Raw genomic sequence first — 27,650 nt, forward strand, 5'->3', positions numbered from 1 at the left:
GTGTGCTCTCTTTTACTTTATATATATATATATATATATATATATATATATATATATATATATATATATATAGTCTACTGGAAGCTCATAGCACCTGCACAAATACATATAATGAAAGATTGAGTGTGATACAGATAAAGAAAGGCCCTGATTATTGTTTGAGCATCACTTTATTATGAATTGTTTAATAAGTTTACATTGCATATGGGTGTCATTATGTCCTATTTGTCTTGAACAGAGTATTGTGTAATCAGCCTCATATTTAATAGATAACTCAGTGGAGTGAGATCCCAAACACCACAAATGAGTAAGTTATTATGAACCAATTTTTATCACATTATTTAGGAAGTATTTTTTGAGAAATTAGGATTCTTGAAATGCCAGTATCTTGAGAATAATGCCTTATTGGGAGTTTGGCTCATTTTTTCTTTATAATTCCAATCCATTATTTGGAAATCATGTACTAATTTATTATATGGTATAATTTATAAATATTGAAAATGACATTTCCTTCTATATGAAATAAATTATTTTCCTATGCCATTGCTTCATGCTAGATTAATTTTAATACCATGGCCTGCCTTTTGTAAATCAATAGTGATATTTCACTAAAAGAATACTCTGTATATGACTGAAAATCTTTCTCTACTATGAAAAGATGGCTTATGTTATTTTAAAAATTATTTTATATTTTAGAAACTAGTGCTTGAGGTAAAAAGTAGATAATTCTTGAAAGCAGCAATTAAATATTGTAGGTTGTTTATATTGGCATGAAAATCTAAGAGTGGACTCATAGGATCATTAATTTGGAAAGGCAAGGCCATTTGAGGTTAAGTGAGCCCCACAAAATTTTTCCTACCAATAGCCACCCCTCAAAAATGATAATGAAATGCATTATTCCATCTCTACCAATGGTGAGAGAGTTTTAAGGTCTTATAAATAAATACTCAATAAATATTTGTTGAGTGAAAAAAAAAGAAAAATATGCCTATATACTTTTTTTCTTGAAACTGAAAAACAAAGTTTTTTTAGATTTGACAATACTGCTTTTTACACTGAAGTCACTTTCTAATACACCTGTCTGCCACAGACACCCCCCAAAACTCTTAGTAACAAAGAAAAACTGTTAAAACCAACAGACTTGATTCAGTCATTACATCTGGCTTGAATATGATCTTTGACATAGCGAACACTGGCTTTAGAGAGTTTTGTATGTTTAAGGAAAAGGAAATTTGAAAAATGCTATCCTCTTAGCTGAATATAAAGTGTCTGCTTATGAAGGGAAAAAAAGGTTGGATTCTACCTTCCAACTGAAAGGTAGTACTGACCACTAGTTAAAACCATGTATGATTTCAAATAAATTTGAATTCTCTGTTTCCTTTAGATAACTCATCTGTAAAATTATTGTTATTTTAATAATTATAAAACATGTAAAACATCAGAAAATTACTTTGAAATATGTGCGAAGGCCTATGTAAGAAAAAAAATCTTATGAAGTTTTTTTTTAATTTGAACTAAAATTAGTAGTATTATTAATGCTTGGAAATTATGAACTCAGCAGGAGCAATAAAATATTTCATTTTAAAGCAAGTTCTATCAAAAACATACCCCAAAAACATTTGCACAGTTCATGAACTGCACAGTGCCTTGAATGAAAAATTAATGCAGGCATTTATGTCCCCAATGACATCTTTCCCCTCTTTTGTTTTGTTCTTTTTTTCTTACCAATAATTATTCAACTAAAAATCAAATCTATAAAAAATGCAAAAGCATAATAACCAAGATTTGCTCACATCATAGTCTATATGGGCATGTATGTGTATAAATTTACAAAGGAAACCAACTAGGACATGATTCCACTTTTTTGATTAACCACTCCTCTCAATAAATGATTTTAAGCACATAGTCCTGATATGTGTATATGTACTTCTTTATAAGTTACAGACTCCCCACATATTCAGAGGGAAATGAGGGAGGGCATTTCAGCACAATAGAAAGAGAACTGAATTTGGAGTTAGAATATTTCTGCCACTTATTAACTGTGCAACTGATCAATGCATTTAATTCCTCTGGACTTCAGTTTCCTCAAACATGAAATGAAGAAGTTGGACTAAATGGCCTGTCCTTTACTCTTTTTGTCAGAAGAAAAGGTGGCAAATTTCTCCTAGTTATATTTTTTAACTATATATCTAGGAAGTACAGTTTAAGGAATAGAGAGCTGACCCTCAGAGTCAGGAAGACCATACTGAATTATATACACCTGGATAACTCACCTAACTAGTAAGGGCTTCAGGTATTTAAATTGCAGAGAGGATGACAATTTGCCTTGGCAAAAGATGCTCCTCACCGAAATATTCTCTGCACTGATTAAATCAAAGATCACACAAGTCTGCCTTCCCTGAAAAACTTTCTCTTCCACTTCTTTCCCTGAAGGGCAGCTAGATAGTACTCTGGATAGAACTCTGGGCTTGAAGTCAGGGTCTCATCTTCCTGAATTCAAATCTGACCTCAAATACATACAAGCTAGGTGATACTGGGCAACTGACATGACCCTATTTTCCTCAGTTTCCTCACCTGTAAAATGAGCAGGAGAAGGAAATGGCAAAGTACTACAATATCATTGCCAAGAAAACCCTAAATGGGCCCATGAAGAGTCAGACATCATTGAAAAACAATGAAACAATGAAACAATAACAAAAGCTTTACCTGAGGACACTTTGTTACTAAGTTGATGGTGTTGAGTATAAAGAGCAAATGTATTTGGGAAAGCTATCAGTGAATTAGAACTTGTATACAGATAATAAACAAAGCAACAAATATATACAATCTTATGAGAATAGATGATTTGTGAAGTACTTTGTAAACTTTGCTTAAAGCATTATATGATCTATTAATAGCAATATCCTACAAATACTGCTATTAAACTATTGTAACTCTCCCCAGAGCACAGTAAGTTTTTTGGTGAAATTCACAGTACTGTGCCAGAGAATTTATATGAGAAAAGCAAAATGAATAGAAAGCATTATCCACAGTAGGACATGCAACCAAAGAGTCATTCCACTAAACTAGTCCATCAGTGTGTATATCTTGACAAATCCTACAAAAGGACAATGAATTGAACTGATTAACAGAGTTATTAAAAATGATCAAACTGTGTTTGCAATGATCCCAAAAAATTCACTATTCACTTAACATCAAAGTTATACATGCTCAATGAAAAGGCAGATGGGTCATATAGTGAGAATGAGAGAGGATAATCAGCCACATGTTACATATAAACCCTCTATTTCTGATTTTTTGCACCTCAGTTACTAGCTTGTTCTGAAATTTCCCTGAGCCTTAGAATCCTCCTTACCATGAACCATCCCTCCACCATGCAGTTCTCCTTATCCCAGTAGAGAAATCCTCGAAAAGCTTCTATTTTGAGGAGGGCCAAGGCTCATTCCTTTTGTGATTTTGCTTATGACTTTCTGGACTGTTATATCATATCTCCCTTTTTCCCTCTCTCCCCACTCCTCTCCCTGCTCCTTTTTAAATCCCATTTTTTTCCTATGGTCTTTTTCCAATGGGGTATAAATTCTCCAGGGCAAAGCATTGCCTTTTTGCTTACATTTGTTTCATTAGCACTTAGTGAATTAGTGCATATTAATCTATTATTATTAATCTTTTGCCTTGTTCTACCACATAATATTTTTAAAGTCCTGTAGTTACACAGGATAACATACTGTGTGATAATGTTAATATATTAAATAGAATATGTTACATAAATAAATATGTGGTAATATATTAAATATGTAGAATGCTTTGAGATCTGATATTTCATTATTTAGATTATGCAGGGTCAATTAGTGATAATTTGGTAGGTAATCTGATCAGAAATTCAGGATAGCTTGGCACAGGAACTCAAAAGCTAAAATGACAACACTGTATTGCCCGTTAAAACATATTTATGAGTGTTCCATTCCTTTGGGAAAGGTATACCAATATCTAGAGGGCAAAAGGCATCTTCAGCTATTAATGGCTTGGGACAACAGGGGAGGAAAAAAAGTTCATAGTCATATATTACTAAATTGTAAATATCTATATGTGTGTATTTTAAAATCACTAAAAATATAGACTTAGGTCTATAGATAAAATGATATTTTGGGGAAAAATAGGAAAAATGAAAAAAAAATTTAATAAAACCTCCTAAAATAATAAATGTATCAAAGTAGTGAAAAGAAATTGAACTTATTTCATAGAATATGGGTATGTGGGTGATCTCCATTTCAGAACACAAATTCATTTTTTAAAAGCAAACAAACAAAGAAAATAAAAGCTAACTATGACTGGAACTGTAGTTAATCTTTAGAATTCAATTTATGCCTTGGCAGTTTATTCTGTTTTTGGTGAAAGCAGGTTTTTGAAAGCTTATTGGCCGCAATTCAAGCAAAAGCAAAACATAAGGGTGAATAATGTACAATGTTATGTGATTCTCAGACTCATGCCATAGTTGGACTCTCAGTTCATTTGTTTTAAAAAGCAGTGCATCTGATTATAAATGTTTTTAATAAGTCTTTTGGAACAGAATGGGGCATGACTACAAAATAAAGTAAACATGTTGCTAATGGATATTGATATTATATGGATATTGGTATTTCATCACCAATTTATACAGAAAATACCTTTTAAGTTATTTGTAAGCTGTTTGCGAAATGTATTTGGATCAGTTGTTGATCAGTTTATTACTGTTTAATAACCATTTATGAAGCTATATAAATACAACATAATTATTTATTGAGCCTTTTACAGAGAAATGAGCACTTAGGGCTAGAGAACTGTCTCAGCTTTATTTTAACCAATAATTATAAAGTATTTACAGTGTGTTTTGTTATGTCATTGACGCATGGCAAATTGTATGTATGGGATTTTGCAATTGTCTATTTTATCCATAAGGGTGGTTATTTTATAAATGTGTTATAGTTAATTAGTATATATGTAGCCAAGAGGAAAGTGAGGGTGGGGGAAAGGGTTTGGGAAGACAAATAAGATTTTACCCACCTGGCCATTGCCTTATCTCATTTTCATAACCCAGTTTCTATCTTTAGAAATTTAACTGCATAGAAGTCAATATAAGCCAAGGCCTTCCTGAATTAAAGAAGACCTGTGCTCAGGATAATAAAATGTTTTTAACATTTTAACATTGAATGTTGGCAGTAGTCTCAAGATATCTAGTGATTTGTACAGGCACAAGCCAATGGAAGAACCTCATTCACCTACCACCAGGATTTAAATGCCTTCACTGAGCACATTAATGCATTAACATATTTCTTTACATTCAGGCCTTCAAGGTACTTATTTGTCATGCTTATGAAACTCAAAGTACTTCATAAAATGGACATCTTAAAATAAGCAAGGCATCCATTATGTAAACAAGAATGGAAGCTCCCTGGGTACAAGGATTATGTCATTCTTTGTTTTTGTATTTTTGTTCGTGGAATAAGAGAGGACTTAAATATTGATTGATTGACTCATAGTATAGTAGTATAATATATTTATTACTTCCATATCATAACTTTCCTCATTGGGGTTTCAATATATTTAAGGTCTGCATAAGAAATTAAATGGGAACTTGAGGTAAATCTGCCAAAAGGCACAGATGATACACAAAGATGATAGACAACAGATGACACAGAAAAAGTTTTAAAACTCAGAAATACATATGCAGAGAATTGTATAATATCTATCCAAATTTTACAACAAAGTACTGTAAATAAAAGAAAAAGAAAAAACATACAGACTTCTTCTTTAGTTTGAATTTTACACAGATTTTCCAGGATGTGAGGGCATAATGTCCCTAAGTCCTATGATGTGAAACAACTAACTGTATAGTATAATATTCAAACTATCATACCATAGTATAATGTTATATGTCTATTTGGATAGTATCGTATTGTGTATAGCATACCATAGTCTGCAGTATATGGAATAATGGGATAAAGGCTCACATCCTGGTTCTGCTATTTATATACAGTGCTCTGTATGACTTGGGTATTGCAACTCTGGACTTCAGTATCTTCATCTGTAAAATGATAATGTTGGAACAGATAACATATAATAGCATAAGCTAAAAAGAGATATTGAGACCATCTAGTCATATCCCCTCATCTTACAGGTTGACTTACTTGTTCAAGGAAACAAGGATAAGAAGAGAGCTAGGAACAATGGTGTTCTGATTCCAAAACCATTGTTTTTCCAACTATTTTATGAGACTTCCTTTCATGTTACTCTTTTCCCTTGGCTTCTGTTGATGTTATCTAATATGGCCTGGTTCTTTACTCCTTTGTTGTATACTTTAATGCCTTTCTCTTTCTCTTTAACCTCTGACGTAATTATTCTCCAAAATTCTTATTTTGGCCTTTTAATCTCTTTTCTTTCTATACTCCTTTGAAGATTTCATACATTTTCATGACTTCAACTATCACATCTATACAGAAGACTCCATTGATTGGTCAACAATCCCAAACCAAGCCCCAATGAGTCATCATTTGGATCCCGATTGACTCAAAATGAATCCAAATAGCAATCATTTTTGTTTTAACCAGAAACCCTGAGAGTCTTTCCTTCAAAAATTTATGTTAGATTTTTTGACTAGGTGAAAGAGGCCATTCATTGCCTCAATTCTATCTAGCCTTAATCTTTGAATGAGTATGTTCTTATTCAAACAAAAATCTGTTGAAGACCTTAGCTTAAAAAGGCCAAGATCTCCCACTGGATGCAGAGTTATCTCTAGTCATTCTGATGTATATCAGGTCACTGGACCCAGATGACTCTGGAGGGGAAAGTAAGGCAGGTGACTTTGCAAAGACTCCCCTCACTTAAATTCAATTCACTTGCACATGTCACGTCATTACTTACCTGATGTCATGGTCCTCTTCAAGAACAGACAAACAACAGAAGACTACTAAAATCTATTTTTCTCAGGCTGATCTACATCTTCTCAAGCTCCAATCTGGCATTTCAATTCCTTGCGACACATTTCTAACAGAATATCAGGTCACTAAATAAAAATAAAATTCAACATGTATGAAATAAAATAAACATGTAATTTAATATATGTAAAATAAAAATAAAATTCAACATATGTAAAATTGCCATTTCTCTAATTCTAGAAATTCATACAGCTGATATTACTGACATTTTATCTGCAAAAAGCTCTGAAATCCATTTATTAATAAACAAAACCTCTAAAGCATTTACTGAGTGTCTAGTATATAAAATTATACCAGGTTTTGTGGAAAAAACAAATGATGAATAGGTCTTAGCCATTTAGGAGCTTATAATTTAGTAAGAAAGAGGGCAAACACACATTCAAAACATACAATGCAGTTTCAATTTCCTTGTCTTAAGCTGATGTGGCTATCATAAAGTTAGAGAAATGTAGTAATATTCTTATTTAACACTATAGGAGGCAGCCAGGTGGCACAGTGGATAGTGTACCAGCTCTGAAACCAGGAGGACCTGAGTTCAAATCCAACCCCAGACACTTGACTATGTGACTAGCTGTGTGGCCCTGGACAAGTCACTGAATCTTAATTGATTCACACATACACACACACACACACACACACACATGCACGCAAAAAAAAAAAAAAACAACCAGCCTACTTTACAAAATATTTTCACATAAATAATTCACTTGAGATACAACATTCCTATGAGGAATGAACAAATGAGCAAAGTTTGAGCTGAGGAAGCCACTTGTGTTTGGTATGCAGTCTTCAGTATATTTGGTGCTCTTCAAACTGGTGCTGACCAAAGGCCTGAAGCAATCAGTTTGTGATCAGAGTTTTCACAATGGACTTGTCAGCAAATTTTGGGCTTATGCATTTGTATTAAGCAAAGCACCTGAACTTGGAGATACAATATTCATTATTCTTAGAAAACAGAAATTCATCTTCCTGAATTGGTATCACCATATCATCGTGCTGCTATATTCTTGGTACTCTTATAAGGACATGGTTGTTGCAGGTGCTTGGTTTATGACAATGAACTATGGAGTACATGCAGTGATGTACTCTTACTATGCCTTGCAGGCAGCAGGCTTTCCGGTATCATGGAAGTTTGCCATGTTCATCACCTTGTCTCAAATCACACAGATGCTGATGGGTTGTATAGTTAACTATCTGGTCTTCTCCTGGATGCAGTAAGATCAGTGCCACTCCCACATTCAGAACACCATCTGGTCCTCACTTATGTACCTCAGCTACGTTGTGCTCTTCTGTCATTTTTTCTTCAAGGCCTACATGGGCAAAATGAGGAAAACAAGGAAGGCTGAATAGTGTTGGAACTGAAAAGGAAGCCATAGCTCAGGGTCATCAAGAAAAAAAAAAACAACAACAAAAGAAAATGGCACAAGGAACCATATATATGGTGCAGCTAATAATAATAATAATAATAATAATAATAATAATAATAATAATAAACAAAACTTGGCAGCTTAGGGATAACTAGGTGTATCTAACCCAATAAGTTTATGATCCTTTTATGGTGAGGACTCACTGAATTCAACTCCATCCCAAAGGACTGCTGCTGAGAGACACTATCCTTCTCATACCTATCAACTCTAGGGGAAAAAATATGAAAGAAAGAAAAGGCAGATGAAGGTTATTAACAAATTTTATGAAAAAATATTCAATAAGTGTTATATTTCCCTAAGGACAGAAGACTTTTACCAAAAAAAATCTATATCCTTTCTAATCTTTTCCACACTAAACTTGAGCCAACAACTTAGGAAAGTGAGACTCATAGAAAATGAAATCAGCCAGTGGTATATAGCTTACTAAACTAGGATTAGAATCCTAATTCTCTTATTCTAGTGCTCCCTGAAATCTATCCATAGATTGGAGTTAAGGTTAAGAACTGTTGCTTTATAGTATTCTCTGTTCTTCACTCCCTTGTATCACTGATCTATTTCTAGTTGTCCTTCACCAAACCCCAACCCTGAAGTATCTCCTCTCCCATCCACTTTCTCTATTCTTGTTCACATGCTATTGGATTTCCCTGGAGAAGGTGTAAATTTATCATTGCTCCTCCCCACTGGGCCTCCTATTTACTCAAGTTACCCATTTGGTGGTATCAAACTCATACAGAAACAAATCCCTGCAAATAGCATATTAACTTAGAAAACCACAAATTAACATTATCTTGATTGTGTTACATTTTTTATTTTGTCAAATATTTCCCAATTACATTTTAACTTGGTATGAGCCATGCTGGAAAGTTCCACCAGGCAAGGAGTTTGACACCTCTGGTATAAGAGACTGGTATAATCAACCTTGTGAGGACTTGCTAGTATCTTAGGTCCCAGCATTCCTGAAAAAGTAGTAGTTACTTCTCATCTTCCGATTCCTTCCTGGAGCTTTCTTGTGTTTAATCAGTGGAAAGAAGGGGGAGGAAGAGGGCATGTTTTGTGTCATTAGACATTCCTGCAGCCTGTGTTACTGGCTGGCTGAGATGCTAATCAGTGCCAGGCTAGTCAGCAAAGGGAAAATATCCCATTCAAAGCCATCATTGGACCACCTGACATTGATGGTCCTGACATTGATTGATTGCAGTGGCTTTGCCTGCTTGTCACTTATCCAACCAGTAGCATTGTGAAGGAGAAAAGAATCATCCCCCTCCCTACCAGAAATTCCATCTTGGGTGTATATTTTGATGTGGTCCATTTTATTTATGGAATCCCTGCAGTACAAAGTTCTTTGATACAGGCATGTGCATTTTAGTAGAGAGCCAACCAAATTTGGAATCACATGATATACCCTAAAAGTATCCTGGACTGTGCACTGGTTTTGAACTTTGGCCCTGCTGCTGTTTAGTTTTGTGACATTGAGCAAGTCATTTCTCTCTGGACTTCAGTTTTCTGAAGAACTAAATGATAGCAAAAATATCTTCTAGCTCCAAAATTCTAGAATTCTATAAATATATATTACCAAAGGCAATTCAATTTTCCTGTCTTTGGCTTACTGTTAAATTAGGAGGTTGAACTAGATGATTCCCAAAATCTAGCTCTCAACCTATAATCTTTATTATCCTATAAAATTTATTGATTCATCCATTTATTGCTGAGATTCTGATGGACAAGGCCAAGCCAATTCCTAGTTAGGAATCTGAGCTGGACAATGGAGAAACTAAATATATCATTGGCTCAAATATAACTTACAGGTACAAATTTACAAATAGGTCATTTTAATAGGTTGCCATCTCCCCTTTGTGGAAAGCATGGTTAGCATATGAAAATCCAGCTAGTAATTCTTTGCTGTTACTCAGAACTTGAAGATACAAACATGTCGAAGAGGCTGCACTCAACATGGATGGACTACCATATCTTACTGTCAGATGATATAGATCTACTTCCAAACTATATTTGTAACTTCTCCATACAGCACATTTTGAAATAGTTCATTCAGCTGTCATAGACAGGCTTTGGGGAGTGGGGAAGATTCAGAAAATTTTTTTCCCATTCTGATAAATTTATTTTGACCTAAATTAATTTAGCATCCAATAACTTTATTGTGCATTAAGTTTATTATCATTCCTGAAGCACAATCCCTTTAAAGCCTTGTACCTTCTGAAATTTAATTTATGTGGATTTGGTCTCAGAAGATTCTTTGGCAGGGCTCTGGTGGAATCTAATCCAGATATAGGAGTATATTCTCCTCTCTTTGTGAGGGGATTTAAATACATAACTCCTATTTGCATGAATGGCTGTGGCACTCACTCATATGAGAATAGACATCCCTTAGTATTCAGAGGTTGCTTCTTACTGTCATTCTTTTTCCCTTCTGTTGAATTAAGTCTCTATGCTTTGGCAGAATTACCGACTTTTTGGAGGAAGCTTTTATCACAGTGAAACACTAGTACTAAGAAGGTGTATTGCTGTGTTTCAAAATGTTGAGGTTTAAATTTTGCTGCCCTTCACCTCCCTGTGCCTCAGTTTCCTCATCAGTAAAATAAAAGAGATAGTTTAGCAGATCTCTCAGTTTCCTTTCAATTATCAACATTCTATGATTCTGTGACTGTCTTGAAATCCTGTGGGATTTCAAAAAATCATTAGTAGGAAAGGTGAGTGTCACTTAATGTTTGTGCAGGATATGCATCATTAAAAAGCTCAGAGTGTTTTCAAGATTACTCTAATTTCCTCCAAATCTCTGAATTAAGTAAGGAAGCTTACTCTTCATGTTCAGAGTATAAAACCTTCAAACTCACCTGGAGACCATGCATCTAAATTCAGATCTAGATAAGTCAATAGTTCCTCCTCCCCTCTCTTAAAGCTATACAACAAACATTTATTAAAAGTCTACTGTGTGTAAGAACTCTGATAAATGCTAAGGAGACATAGACAAAGAGGCAGCTAGGTGGCGCAGTAAAGTGCTGTTCTTGGAGACTCATCCTTGGGAGTTCAAATCCAGATTCAGGCACTTAAAAGTTTTATGACCCTGGGGATGTCACTTGATCTCATTTGCCTCAGTTTCTTCATCTGTAATGGGGCAAACCACTCCAATATCTTTGCCAAGAAAAACCCAGAAACACCTGAACAATAATGTGCACCAAAAAAAAATAGTCCTAGTCCTCAAGGAATTGACTTAATTCTTCATTCACATCATCATCATCATCATCATCATCATCATCATCATCATCATCATCATCACTTACAGTAGTATAAGTCCTCTAAGGTTTACAAAGTGTTTTCCTCACAACAATACTGAACATCTAATGCAAATATTATTACCTCTATTTTAAACAGGAGAAACCTGAAATTGGTAAAGGTAAAAATGACTTGTTCATGTCCACTAATAATTGATAAGTGTTAGATGCAAGAGTCAAGTCCCTGTCTCCCTTTCCCAAATTTAGGTCACTTTTCACTGTACTGATGACAATACTACTTTAAGCCATCTTGTATAGGTGGCTCTTTTTCTTATTTTTGAAGAAATTCCATAAAATCTAGCATATTCTGGTTTTAAGAGTCCTAGTACCTACTCAGTTACCATGCTAAGCTCTTTTACAAATATTATCTCATTTTCATTTCATATCAGCCCTGGGAAGTAAGTGCTATTATTATAACACCTATTTTACAATTGAGGAAACTGATAGCTCAGGGTCACACAGGTATTAAATGTCTGAAGCTGAATTTGAACTCAAATCTTTCTGATTCCAGATACAACACCCTATCTACCCACTGTGCCAGCTAGCTATTTTCATAGGATTCCTCCTAAGCCTTTTTCTTATGTCTGTGATGACAACTGTTAAACTTCCATATAATTAACAGTAAGCAAGTTTATTCTACTTGACAATGAAGAACTTCAATGATCTTAGAACCTTTAGATTCCATTCCTCAGGGAGAACAGTATGACAGACTGAAGGGAAGAAAAGCTTTTTACTAGGAGAGAAATTGACATAGGACTTTTTTAATACCTGAGAAAGCTATTGAATTGATAAATGCAAGGATTAAAATTTTGAAGGCCTAGGGAAGTTGCTTAGAACTCCTGCCTTCCCTGGAGTCTCAGTGAAAAGTGTAGGTAGTATATTTGGTAGGGGATTGCTGTTATTTGTGGGTGAGAACAGTTAGAATTGACAGCTTTTTTCTTGTTTTCTAATTAATTAAAAACAACAACAACAAGCAAATGAAATGTTGGTTAAGAATTAGTGCCTTCATTTAAGGCACTAAATATAGTCTAATAAAATAATATGATGCCAAAATCATCATCATAGTTCACATTCATATAATATTTTTGCAAAGTGCTTTACCAAAATTAGTTCATTATTTTTCCTTTGTAACAACCTTGAGAGATAGATGCTATTATTCTCTCCATCTTATAGATGAGGAAACTAAGACTGAAAGAGATTTTACTCAGACATATACCTATTGAATGTGGATTTGAGGCTGGGTCTGAACTCAACTCTTCATGATGTTAGATCCAGTCTATCCCCTATTCTTTCTGTGTAAATTGCCCCAAAATACATGCTATGAAATAATAAGAGTTTTAGAAAGTCACAAAACAAATTCTATATAGGATTCCTTACCAATTAAGGAAAAGAAGGGAGACTATATAGGAGGAGGCAGAATTTGAGTCAAACCGAAGGATATTTAACAGATGGAGATGGGCATAGGGAAATTCAGCAAATTCAAATTTACAAAGATATGTAATTGCCAATGAATACAGTCCTCTCCTTTCAGAGCCAAAGAAACTAAGGCACAGAGAGGTTAAGGAATATACACATAATCCCACAGCAAATAAGTTATCTCAAGGAGGTTATTAACCCAGGTCTTTCTGGCTCCAAGTAGTTCCCTCTCCACTTTATCTTCACCACTATGCTATCTTTCACAAACTTGCAGATGACGTGAAACTAAAAGATATAGCTAATATCCCAGATGACATTTGGGATCCAAAAAAGATCTCAACAAGTGCAATAATAGATTGAATTTATCAAGAGAGAATCCAATAAGAATTATTGTAAAATTCTATATTTAAATATGGCCTTAAAAATCAACTGACCCAGGATAAAATTAAGGGCAGGGATGAAAAAAGGATCGAGGAGTCTTATTTACTTTGTACTTCTCAAATCCTATCTGGGATGTTGAGTTTAGTTCTTGGCTCTACCTTTTAGGAATGACATTGAAAAACTTGAGAACACTGAAAGAAAAGCAACCAAAATATTGATGAGTCTTGAATTTGTGCCATTTGAGGATTGGATGATGGAAAGGAAACTGTTTAGTCTGAAAAGAAGATCCAAAGAGAAAATTATAGTTGTCCTCATGTTTTTGAAGAACTTCTTATATGAAAGGAGAATTGATTTGTTCTCTATTCTCCCTGTCATGTTCCAAGGCAGCTCCTCTACTTTTGGTAACATTTTCATGGGGAATGTTCTTCCTAAAAGGTGGTGCCTTCAAGATTCAAAAGCATCAATTCTGTGGCTCTCAGTTTTCCTATAATCCAGCTCTCATAGCTACATATTGCTGCTGGAAAAAAACATATCTTTGATCATACAGAACTTTGTCAGCAAGGTGATGTGTCTTCTGTCCAGAGCTACCATTCCTTTCCTTTAAGGAGCAAGCATTTTTTAAATTTTATGGCTACAATTGTTATCTACACTGACCTTTGAGTCACTGTATGTAACAAAATCTGTCACTCTTTAAATTTCTTCTCCCTTAATTTGCCAGGAAGTAATGGGACTAATTATCAAAATCTTGGGATTTTATTTTTGTTTTATTTTATGTTTAACTTCAAGTTAGTTTTACACTCTACTCTTTTACCCTCATCAAGAGGCTTCTTAATTGTTCTTTACTTTCTGCCATCAGAGTGATGTCATCTGCATATCTGAGACTGTTGATATTTCTCCGGACATCCTTAATTCTAGCTTTTCATTTATCCAGCTTGACATTTCAAGCAATGTACTTTGCAAATAAATTAAATGAATGAAGTGACTATACACCCTTGTCTTTTTATGATCTTAAACCACTACATGACTTCTGAAGTCCTTTCCAACTGTGATATTCTGTAATTTTCTTTCAACTGAAAATGAGTTAATAGTACAAGATGACAGCCAACACAAACAATGCTACCTTAAGAGGAATGAAGAAAGTAATATCCCTGAACTCTTCCACAGTTATATTGCATCTGGAAGATTGGTTCCAGTTCTGGGTACCATACTTTTAAGAAGAGCATTTGGACATAAGCAATTTAGAGTAAGGTGATCAGGAAAGTGAGAATACTAGAGACAATGTCAAACAATTACTGGTAGATGGTAGAGTTGTTTAACCTATAGAACAGAAGATTCAGGAGAAAAGCTAATAGCTGTCTTTGAGTATTTTAAAGGTTGCCCTGTGAAATAGAGGTCAATCAGATTGGTTCTACTTAGACCATTTATCCTATAGGACTTTTATTCTGTCCTTACAAATTTACCTATGTCCTATGGAAATCTTTTTTATTTCTATACCCAGTGCCCAGTACGTTGTCTGGCACATAATGGTGAAGAGGAAGAGTGTGACACAATGTAAGGAAAAATTGGACAAGTTCCTAATGAATAGATCTAACCAAAAGTAAAGGGACCACCTCAGCAAATTGTGTGTTCTAGAACTCCTGACTTCCCTTACTAGAAGTCTTTTCACAAAAACTAGATAGGTATCAAAAAAAAAAAAAAGGGATTTCAGAGACCATCTGCCTTCTCATTATACAGATGAAGAAATTGAAGTTTAAAGAGATTATGAGTTTTGCCCAATGGCACCCAAGTAGTAATTATAAAGTAAAGTCAAAGGTGATCTATCAAAGCCAGGTTCCCTGATTCCAGAGGGAAAGGCTTTCCATTCTACTGTGTTATCATAAAGATGTGATTAATTTTTACATATAGATTGAACTATATAGTCTCTGAGATCTTTTCTGAGTTCTTTGAATCTGAAAAGTATAGTTTGGCTGAATTGTAGAAAGGATAAAAGATACTAACAAAGAAAAGCAGAATAAAGGGACCTAATACCCAGGCAAAGAAGTTTGAATTTTTTTTGGCAAACAAATGGGAGCCACTAAAATTTTTTGTGCAAGGAAAACCATAAGTACCTAAATAAATTGATAAGCATTTAATAAATGCCTCTAAGGTGATAGTAATTGTGCTAGATTCTGAAGATATAAATACAAAGAATACAGGATAATTATAAAGAAGATATACACATGGAGTTCAATAAAACATAATTGAGAACTGATAATGAAATGTGCACTTTCCTTATAGAGAGGTGATAGACTCAAAGGACTCAATACACTTTTAGATAAGGATTGTGGAAATTTGTTCTGGTTATGTGTATTCACTACAATAAAAGAATGTCAAGTAATTCTTTTTCTCTTATTTTTTTTCAATAAAGGCATTTTTTTGTTTTTTAATTCCTCCCCCCCACACACACACAACTTGGTCACCTTTAATAAAAGAATTAACTGTCAAAGAAAGGAAAGGAAAGGAAATGGAAGGGAAAGGGAAAAGGAAAGGAAGAAGTTACATATATATGTGAAAAGAAAAGAAAGTTGTTTATAACAGAGATCAGGAGTTTCATATACAGTCTCGTTATTTATCTCTGTGAAAACCCAACTTGTCTACTCTACTCTTGAATTTTAAATGCCCAGAATTAGTGAGATGTAGTGGAAAGCACAATGGATTTGGAATCAGAAAACCTGTGCTTGAGTTAGGACTCTCATTTACCAACTCTTTGACTTAAAGAATGTAAATTAACCTCACTAATTCTTAGTTTTATCTCTAAAATAAAGACACTTGTACTACTTTGCTCTTGAGGTTGCTGTGAGTACTAAACTCAATAACATATTGAAACTACTTTATAAACCATAAAATACTATACAAATACAAGCCATTATTATGATGAAATTATTACCATTAAAAAGCTCAGGGTCAGTGTGTACATAATACAATATTTTTCTTCCATAGAACCCTAGTTTACTAAACAAATGAGAATATAATAAGGTATAATGATTTTTTTTTAAGGATGAGGGAGTCTTAGACATGTTTGAAAGCAAAGGAAGGAATGAGTAGATAGGAGAGGTTGAATATCTGAGAGAGATGAAAATGGTTGAGGATGCTATCTTCTGGAGAAGATGAGAGAAAATGGGATAAAAAGCACATGTAGAGGGATTGGCTCTGGCAAGAAGGGCTATCTCTTTGTCAGAGACCAGGGGAAAAGGGAGAATAGGAAATGATTTCAAAAGTTTGGGGATAAAGAAAAGAGGTGAATAGAAAGCTCATAACAGATAACTTCAATTTTCTCAGTAAAGTAAGTGGCAAGCTGAGAAAGAAGAGATAAGGCCCAAATTATATAGGAGTTTCAGGAAAGAAGTGTAGGTTTGGGATAGCTTCTAGGGACTGACATAGAGCATCAATTAAGGAAAAACAAAAGGACTCCTATTAAAGTGAAGGACCACTTGAATGAAGCTGGATATGGAGAATGGTTAGGTAAATTATGGTATATGAATGTTATGGAATATTATTGTTCTTTAAGAAATGACCAACAGGATGATTTCAGAAAGGCCTGGAGAGACTTACATGAACTGATGCTGAGTGAAATGAGTAGGACCAGGAGATCATTATGATGATCAATTCTGATGGATGTGGCCATTTTCAACAAAAGAACTCTGGGAAATGACTATGAATCACTACATAGAATTCCCAATCCCTCTATTTTTGTCCGCCTGCATTTTGGATTTAAAAGTCTGATTCTTTTTATACAGCAAAACAACTGTTTGGACCTGTACATGCACATATATATATGTGACAATGAGGAGCTTGACCTAAGTGGTGGTTGTGAAAATAGAGGACAAAATGAATGTGAGAGGCAAAAAGGAGGTGGAATTGAAAGGATTTGGGTGATTTATTGGATAGGAGAGGTTAGGAAAAGAGAAGAGAGGTAAGTGACTAGATAAAAGGTGGTACCACAGAGAGAAAAAGTGAAATCAGAAAAAAGAATAGATTCTGCAGGGAAAAAATAACGAAGTAGGTTTTGGATATGTTGAAATTAAGTTGTCAGAAGGTTAGAGTAATGTGATAGCAAGAACATGTTCTGGAATCACTCATCAAATCACCTAACCTCTTGAGTTTCAGTTTCTATATCTGTAAAATGAAGATAGTAATACTTGTCCTCCATACTTCATAGGCTTTTGGGGAGGATCCAATGAATTCTTATGTGTAAAGAGATTTATAAAAATTTATAATGGGGCATAGTGGAAAGAGACCTGAGTTTGCAGTCTGAAAATCTGGGTTTGATTTTGGCTATGCTATTTACTACCTGTGTGTCTTAGAGTAAAACTTTTCTGGGCCTTCTTTTCTTCATCTCTAGAATAAAGAGCTTGGGATATAAAGAATCTCTGTCATTTCTAATACCAAATCCTACATGCTACAAGGCACTGCATCAATATGAGTTGTTACTATGATGATGGGATGGAAATAATAAAACTTAATTAAAGCAGTGCTTTAGGGGAATATCAGGAGATGAGGATACAAAGAAAAGCAGAATGAGTCAATTGGCTGAGAGCCTTGAAAACAACAGTGAGAATTCCAAATTTAATCCAAAGAGAAATAGAAAGCTATTAGAAGTATGTGGGTAGTAGAAAGAAATGACTCAAGTGGAAAGAATTAACTTACTAAACTTCAACATATAGAACATTTTGGCATATGTAAAAGAATGGGAAAGAAGAAGAGGACAGAAGTCCAAGTGTTAGAGTCTTAATAATTGCAAAAGAATTAAGTAGTCAATGATCTATGATTTTGTTGGTATAGGAATTCAAGCTATCAATGTAGATTGTGATTCAGTGAATTCATCTGTTCAATGAATTCCAATGGCTTACTATTACTGCAAGCATCAAATATATATTCCTTTGTCATTTAGAGCATTTCACAACATGGCCCCTTCTTTGTATCCTTGACTTCACTCCATCTATTCTTTGATCCAGCAATACGGGACCATTGGATCTTCTTCATATAAGACACTTTGTCCCATGTCTTTTTGCTTTGCAATTCAAGTCCTTAATTACTAAAATATTTTCCTCCTTCACCTTAACTTCTTCAAATTCTTGCCTTCCTTCAAGATTCAGCTGAAATGCTACTTTCTGACTATACTTATTTATAAACATAATGCCTCTCCCTTAGAATATGAGCTCCCTCAAAGAGGTGATGGTTTTAAGATGTAGTATGAGACATGTGTATTTAGAAATGACCAATGTAGGAATTTATTTTGCTTGATTTTGTTTATTTATTCGAATGGTTTTTTGCTTGTTTTGCTTTTTTGTTTAAATTGGATAGGGAAGAATTAAAGAGAGAAAAATAAATGCTAATTGAAAATAAAATGTAAACTAAAAAAGAAGGCAAACTCTTTTAGAGCAGGAACTTGCCAGAGCTTAGTCCAGTGCCTGGCACAGAGTAAACATTTAATATGACCTTTCTAATGGATTGATTGATTAGAGAAGTTAAGTGAATTTCCAGTGGTTACAGAACTTATATCAGAAGTCATCCTGCCTTAATTGGGTAAATCATAAAAATAGTTTGGTTCAACTATATTACTGAGTCAAAAGTTCAACACATGGCAATCTCATGGAATAAGGCTTGTGTTTAAAGTACAAAAACAAAAACAAAAAAAGCAAGATAAATTTATTAAGCATCCCATTTGTGCACAGTGGTACTGTGTACTATTCTAAGGTAAGATAGAAAGTTTTAATTTAAAAAAAGATACCATCCTTGTGGAGGAATAATAGGAAGAGCCTAATAGGAGAAACCTATAGTATAATATAGCTGATGCAAGTGACTTTTTCCTCTGGAATGGCGAAATTAATTTGAACAGTAACCTTGAGGCAAGGAATTCTAATGAAATTGTATTGAATAGGTGATCCAATATAAATGAAGAAAAAGATCCCAGAGTAGGAGGAAGTTAAAAAGGAATTATCTACATCTGATGAAATGCTGTAATGGATACCCCCCCAAAAAAACAGCAGAAACCAAGATAAAGCCTTAGAATTCATATAAGTACTGACAGCACTGAATCCAGAAGTGGATAACATTACATTCTTATTACATTTGAAATCATATTCTAATGTGGCCACCTGAGTACTAGCAAAGATGACTTGTGTGGAACGTTCTCAGAGGATCTATTTCCATTGGCAGCAATAATATGTGTTGGCTCACTTATTCAGAGAACAGAGCATAGAGTTCATCCCTAAACTTTCTGGAGCATCTCAAGGACCATTTTCCACATTGAGCTGACTGGAAGTAGGAGAGCTAAAGTCTACAAAAATACAATGTGAAGATTGATAATAGAGATGAGACAAAGCCATGACCCAATGGTATTATTATTATTATTGTTGTTATTGTTATTCTTGTTATTATTATTATTTTGAGGCTGGGGTTGATAATAGAGATGAGACAAAGCCATGACCCAATGGTATTATTATTATTATTGTTGTTATTGTTATTATTGTTATTATTATTATTTTGAGGCTGGGGTTAAGTGACTTGCTCAGGGTCACACAGCTAGGAAGTGTTAAGTGTCTGAGACCAGATTTGAACTCTCTTCCTCCTGAATTCAGGGCTGGTGCTCTATCCACTGCGCCACCTAGCTGCCCCCCAATGGTATTATGAAAAAGGAAAGATGAAAGAATACCTGTCCATATCTAACATTGGATAAGACAAAAGAAGAAAAGGAATTTGTCCATGAGAAGATCATTGGTGGTTATCTTTTGTGTATGCACTTTCAGGAGAATGGTTCAGATATAACCAATCTGGGAAGAGGGAGGGTTAAGAAGAGTCCTGGAAGATAGACAGGATATTCAATGAGCAAGGATATCAGTGAAAGAGGAAAAATTCAATGGTACCCAAAAATATCCTAGGGAGACCTACATACTGTGAAGTAGCCCAAGATAGCTGAATCACAAACTGATGAAATAGAGGAAATGTGAATGCAGGAGAAAAGGATATCAGTAAATCAGAAGAATTGCAGATCAAGCAAATTGGTGGCAAAAGAATATCTCATAGCTTGAAGAAAAGAAGCAACAACAAGCAACAAAAGAAGCAACGAACAAGAAAAGAAGATCATGCCTTGTGCTCTCCCGCCATGAAAAAAAAAAAAACTTTTTTAGATCACCAAATATGAAAGAGGATGGAAGAGGATTTGAACATGTAAAGAGCAAGTAAAAGGTGTTAAAGAGTTTTGAAAGGGTTGTGACAAGTAAATCAATAAGAATTGTGAAGGACCATTATCAAATAGTAATTCATGTAGGCATTTCTATGAACTGTCCTAAACATTGAGGTGGTTTCCTAAAATATCCATGTATGCCATACTCTATATTAAATGATTGTGAAGAATTTAAAGATGTATTGGGAAGTTTTTGTTATAAAAAATTGCAGATGACACACAAAAAAATGAAGAGGCCTTATAGCTGAAGATATTGCCAAGTGGCAAATTAGAGATGAGAGAGAAATGATAGGCTCAGCAATGGAAAAAGAGTTTAATATAAGTATCAGATAAGACATCTATAGGAACAAAACCTGAAAGCAAAAGGCACTTTGAAAAGTAGTAGTACTTGAGAAAACTAAGAATAATGCTTTGAGAACAGCAATAGGATATGAATTAGTAAGGGCCAAATGCAAAGCTAGAACAAAGAAAATTATTATAGTGCTAAAATGCAAAAATAGAGACATTAGTGGTCCTTCTAATAAGTCCATTCATTCATTCATTCAGTAAACATTTATTAATGGCCTACCTTGCACAGAGCATGTGCTAGGTGCTAGAAAAAGAAAAAAAAATTTGGTTAGGAAGTTCTTGCCTAGAGTCATCATCTTCATCATCATTATCAGCACTACTACTACCACTTGGTAAAGGGAAATAATAAAGAGGTTCAAAGAGGAACTATGTAAGAGCCTAATGAATTTGATTTCATAATAAAAATTCACTCATGAAATATTTGTTGAATACTTTCTATGTATAAAAACTTGCCTAGACACTGTGAAGAATATAAAACAATATAATATATGATCCTTGCCTCAGAGGAACTTATAATAGTTTAGAAAATGCATGAGACTTGTAGACATAAGCTTGTAATTGGGGAGAAAAGATATATACCCATTAAAAAGTTAAATAATCCTATATTAATCATTCAGCTAACATACACTTAGTTATTACTATGTGTCAGACACTGTACTATGTACAGGAGACACAAGGCAAATAGAACTTATATACTGTTGTTATTGCTATTCTCTTTAAGTCACTGAATCATGTCTGACTCTTCATGCCAATAACATGGAGTTTTCTTGGCAAGTGATACTGTAATCATTTGTCATTTCCTTCTCCAGTGAATTAAAGAAAAAAGAAGTTGTGATTTACCTTTTGTCACACATCTAGTAAGTGTCTGAGGCTTATTTGAACTCAGGTCCAGGCTTATTACTTTATTCATTGAGCCACCTAGCTTCCTCCACATATATAAACATATACAAAATAAATTCAGAATACTTTTATATAAGCATAAACATTGGACTTAAGGAAGGTTTTATCTTAGAAGTGTTGTTTGAGCTAAGCTTTGAAGACAACTAGGACTTCTAAGAGTCAAATGTGAAGAGAACATACATTCTAATACAATATAAGCAATGATAGTGATATTTTCCCAAAACAATTTAGACACACATTCTGACAAAATATATTCCTTTTGCAAGGCTTTGCTAAAAATACACTTTCTTTTCTTAACATGGGATTGTTCCAGAAAACTATAGATATATGGTAAATATATGGTAGCTATAGGAATGCTCCAACTATCTGTGCTCAACTTAAACATTGAATCCATAATTTTCTGTAACTGTCCCTATGTCAAAAAAAAAAAAGAAGAAAATGTATAATTAAGTGCCAGATGAAAGGATCTGACTTCTTTTAAAGAAGTCAGAGAGCCACAGTTTCTAATTCTGCCCTCTGTGATGGAAGAGACCAAGTCTAGTTCTTCCAAATATCATCCCTTCAAATATTAACTATAACTATCATATTCTACCTGTGTCCAAGTGAAACATCCCCAGTTCCTTCAACTAATTCTCATTATCACAAGATCTTGAAGTCCTTTACATCTTTTCTTCTTCTGCATGCTGCCTAGCTTATCAATGCTCTTCTTAAATTATGGTGTTCAGAATTATACACAGTAATATGATCTAAGGAATTAGATGGAAAGATTATATCCCCTCTGTGCATTCTCATTGCTTTCTGGGTTTCTGACACATTTTTTGGTTATTAGTGCCAATAACTATCACTGGTAAAATACTAATATTCCCTAACCATAAAAAGGGAATCCCTCTTCTACATGGGATCTCAATCTCTTCCAATGATAAATTTATTTGACTATCAAACATAAAATTAAATATTCTAATAATAAATAGTCCCTGCTCTCAGAGAACTTTCTTTCTGCTGGAGATGGGTAAAGGAGTATATTGAGTATATACCAAGAAGAGTAACAGCCCCTTAAAGGAATGGAGTTGGGATATGGGATGATAAAGTTCAAGAGAGATGTACAAGTTGAGTCTGGAAAGTGTACTGGGTGTCAAAGAGTTTTGAATTTACCAAAGGGAAATTTGCATTTAATTTCAAATGTTATAAGGAATTATTGGAGATTTTAAGAAGGTGAGGGACATATGTGACATTCTTTACCTGACTAGCCTATTTCCTAGGTAAACACCTTGACAAGTTCCTCTGGTATTTCCTGCAACCAAGCAGCAGAATAGATAGTATAACTTAAACAGCAAGGTACCACTTTTGATACAGAAGAAATATCTAATAATAAGAATAATAATTACAACAACAATAATAGCATGTATATGTAACCTTTGGAAGTTTATCTCATTTGATCCACATAACATCCCTGAGAAATAGATGCTTTAATTATCTCCATTTTTACAAATTAGAAAACTGAGGCTGAGAGAAGTAAGATGACTTGCTGATAAATATCTGAGAAAGGATTTGAAATCAGACCTATCCTAGCTCCAAGTCCAAGTCTATATCACCAGAGTCAGATACTGATGAACTTAATAATGTCTCCTGACATTTATGAACAAGAGCAAAGCAATTAAAGACCTGTAAGGCTTATTCCTCTGAGACTAATTCCTGTAGTTCAGGACAGAAAAGGCCTGAAGGTCATAATAGACAGAAAATTTTGCCAACTTCATAGTTGTCTGAAGATAGCTGAAGTAGAATATATACCCCCTGTTCCAAGTCTGACTTGAGGATCAGGAGTGGACCAAGCAGATACCTCAGACTTCCAAAATGTAAATGCTATGTTATGCCTTCATTTAATTTCCATTGCCTTAAATATCTTTTCTATCCAAGGAAGTAATTTTAAAAATACAGTTCTTATCTTGCAAGTAGTTGCCTCTAAGATGGATGTCAATCTTCACCCTTCAACTTTAAAAACAGAATAGACCCAAAATGATTCATAAGGAAATATGTAAAAAAATGAATGTACATATATAACCAAAAAAAATATTGTTTTTACATTTAACTGGGGCAGGGAACAGGACAGAGTCTTTACTTTAAAGGAGAAATCTACTATATGTAGCCTCTCTTCTAATTAACCAAAAATATGGGTAAAACCAAAGTTTTCTCCAAAATAAAATTAATAAATAAGAAAAATATCCTTAACTGTACCAACATGCCATCCCCCATAGGCTAAATAAAACAGTAAAACTGTTAGAACAGTAATATTCAAATGGATCTAATTCATTTATCTGTTGTGTCAATTAACTTGTTTATTTATTTAAGCTATGACAACCCATGAAAAAAACAAACAACAACAACAAAAATCCAAAATTGATCTATAGAAACCCTTTTGTCCTATCCTTCATTTTAAATATTTAAATAATTAAACATTAATTATCAGCTATGTGCCACATACTGCACTAAGCACTGAGAACACAAAGAAATGCTAAAGAGAGTCCCTAATCTTAAAGAGCTTATAATCTAAATGGGGAAGACAACAAGGAAAGGGACTTGGACAGATGTAGGTTGTCAAGATAGAAAAGTCCATTAGTATAACCAGGTGGGAAATAAAAGAGATGGTTCACCTGGGCAGTCTCTTTAAATGAAGGTTCTGGGAGGACCTTTTCATCCATGAAGAAATCAAGGCTCATAGAGATTAACAAATTTTTTTGCTCCATGTCTATTACTTTGGGAGTAGCCAGGTTACAATGGACAGGATGCTGGGCCTAAAATCAGGAAGACGCTTCTTTCTAAATTCAAATCCAGCCCTAGATATTTCCCAGCTGCGTGACTTTGGGCAAGTCACAAACTTGCTTGCCTCAGTTTCCTCATCTGCAAAATGAACTGGAAAAAGGAAATGGCAAATCACTTCAGTATCTATGCCAAACAGACCCTAAATTGGATCAGAAAGAGTCATATACAACTGAAACAATTGAACAACCGTTGCTCTTGCCACATCATTACACTGTCCCTCTGTAACAGAACTTGGATTTGAATCTATAAGCTCTTTCTCAATTTGGTGCTTTGATGGTACTCTTAAGTTGCTTCTTCCTCACACATAAAGTAAGTTTAATAGAAAAAAAAGGATGAAGATATATAAAGTATCAGTCAAATTCAAAACTTCTAGTGAAAAAGTTTTAGAAATATTTTCCCTGCAACAACTTCTCAAAGAATATCAGAGCTTATAGAAAGGGCCTTAGAAAACCCAATGTAACCTAATTCTGCTTCCTGTTTTATTTTATGAATGAGAAAATAGAAGTAGAGAGGAGACATGTCCTGAACAGTTATACCAAGTCAGGATGAGAACCACCCTGGTGTTCTGACTTCCAGATCAGTCTTTTACCCATAGCATGATGTCTCTACTGGAAGAATCAATTACCTTCACTCAGAAACCTGGCTCGCTTAATATTTGAAAGATTTATCTTGCAACCCTTCATCTAGCAAACACAAAAATCATCTCATTTTGCGTATCCCACTGTTCTTTCCTCAAATCTGGAATGATTCCTAGTTGCTATTTGTAATGCACAATGACACCAGACGACACTTTGGGAAAAGGAGTGAAGTACTCCCTATCGATCTGAAACTGTAAAGAGAATCTGGGTAGACAGAATGTAATTAACTGTGCTTGGATTAGATCCAGGATGTCTACTCCTGCCAAAGGCATTATAGAATCTTTTACAACAACAAGGGGTTTTATTCAAAGTTTGGTGGGTTTTTTTGAGTTGGTGAACCTTTCATGGAAATTAGATACCAAGTCAAAGGGGCATTTGAATTTCAAGGACCCATATTTTTCCTAATTCATTCCTGATTTGAAAAACTCATTCCAAAAGGCACATATTTATAAATTCTCCAACTTTTAACTTGGTAAATCTATCCTGGATGATCAAGAGTGAGAGCCACAATATTTTGCTACAGGTAGATATGACAAGGCTTTGACATAGGAGCTTGCTTTTCTAAAGCATCACCTAGAATCCCTGGATTTTTTGTGTGATTAAAGCAGAAAGCAAAGAGAAAAAAATTGTCCATTGGCAGCTTTTCTTTTTTAAATTAATTTTATTATTATAACTTTTTTGGACAGTACATATGCATGGGTAATTTTTTACAACATTATCCCTTGCACTCCCTTCTGTTCCGAATTTTCCCCTCCTTCCCTCCACCCCCTCCCCTAGATGGCAGGCAGTCCCATACATGTTAAATGTGTTGTAGTCTATCCTACATACAATATATGCAGAACAGAATTTCTTGTTGCACAGATTCAGAAGGTAAAAATAGCCTGGGAAGAAAAACAAAAATGCAAACAGTTTACACTCATTTTCCAGTGTTTCTTCTCTAGATGTAGCTGATTCTGTCCATCATTGATCAATTGGATCTGAGTTAGATCTTCTCTTTGTTGAAAATATTCACTTCCATCAGAATACATCCTCATAGACTTCCGGCCAAGATGGCAGCGTGGAGGCAGACAGCTGCTTGAGCTCCTCATTTTCTCTCAGAACTTACTTCATGACAAGCCTCAGACTTAATGCTTGACCCAGAAAGAAATCCACAAATAATCACCAAGAGAAGACATCCTTGAAAGTCGCCAGAAAAGGTCTGTGTTTGCTTGGGGGAGGGTCAATCAGACTGGGCGAAGACTGAGGGCAGGCAAGCCAGAGCGAGACAGGCAGCTGACACAGCTCAGACCAGAGGGGGAGGGGTACGATCTCTGCCGTTTCTGCAAAAAGACTTTTTCCCCAGTGTGGATACTCCGTCTTGGCAGCAAGCTAGGAGCAGCGGAGAGGGTGTAAACACCAGAGGTGAAGATTAAAACCCCAGAAAGCCAGCATCTCTCAGAACCCGGCCACCCCCAACCCTCACCTGGACTGACTCAGCGAGTTCTCAGAGCCTCAGAGCGCAGACTCAGTACAGTCATTGCTGTTCTGTTAGTGGCTCTCTGCTGCCCTAACCCCATTCTGTAGAGGAAGCCCATTAATACCATCCAGCCCCATCCCCCCAAAAACAGACCTATTGTTTCTCTTGTCAATTTGTTTTCTTTGATTCCTACTCTGACAAAATGAACAAAAAATTCAAAAGGGCTCTAACCATTGACAGCTTTTGTATGGAGAGAGAGCAGACTTCAAACACTGAGGAGACTAAAAACAGACTGTCCCCAGAGGAATCCCCTAAGGGAGATATGAGCTGCTCCTCAATACAAAAGAATCTCATAGAGGAAATCAAAAAGGCTCTCACAAGAGAGCTGGAAGAGAAATGGGAAAAGGAAAGGGAAGCTTGGCAAGAGAGCCTGGAGAAGTCATCCCATGCATTCAAAGACAGAGTGGATAAAGAAATCAAATCATTGAGAAACAAGATTAGTGAGCTGGAAAAGGTAAACAACTGCAAGGAAAACAGGATTAGTGAGCTGGAAAAAGAAAACAGCTCTCTAAAAAATAAAATGGATAAAATGGATAAAAAATTCTATAGAAGATAAAAACTCAATTGGACAATTACAAAGAGATATAAAAAAAGTGAGTGAAGAAAATACATCATTGAAAATTAGACTCGAACAAGTACAAATGAATGACTCAAGGAGAAACCAAGAGGTAGTCAAGCAAAACCAGAGAAATGAAACAATTGAAAAGAATGTCAAGTACCTTAC

The 27,650-nt window shown here is 34.8% G+C and overlaps 1 long non-coding RNA gene and 1 pseudogene across 4 annotated transcripts in view; both read left to right on the forward strand.

Annotated features, from left to right (window-relative positions):
• The window catches only part of LOC141560810 (uncharacterized), a 1,071,928-nt gene that overhangs the window by 920,352 nt on the left and 123,926 nt on the right, over positions 1–27,650 (forward strand). The window lies entirely within an intron of this gene.
• Positions 79–27,608, forward strand: LOC141560808 (very long chain fatty acid elongase 6 pseudogene; annotated as a pseudogene).

Source organism: Sminthopsis crassicaudata, chromosome 3, assembly GCF_048593235.1.
Source record: "Sminthopsis crassicaudata isolate SCR6 chromosome 3, ASM4859323v1, whole genome shotgun sequence".
Lineage (NCBI taxonomy): Eukaryota > Metazoa > Chordata > Mammalia > Dasyuromorphia > Dasyuridae > Sminthopsis > Sminthopsis crassicaudata.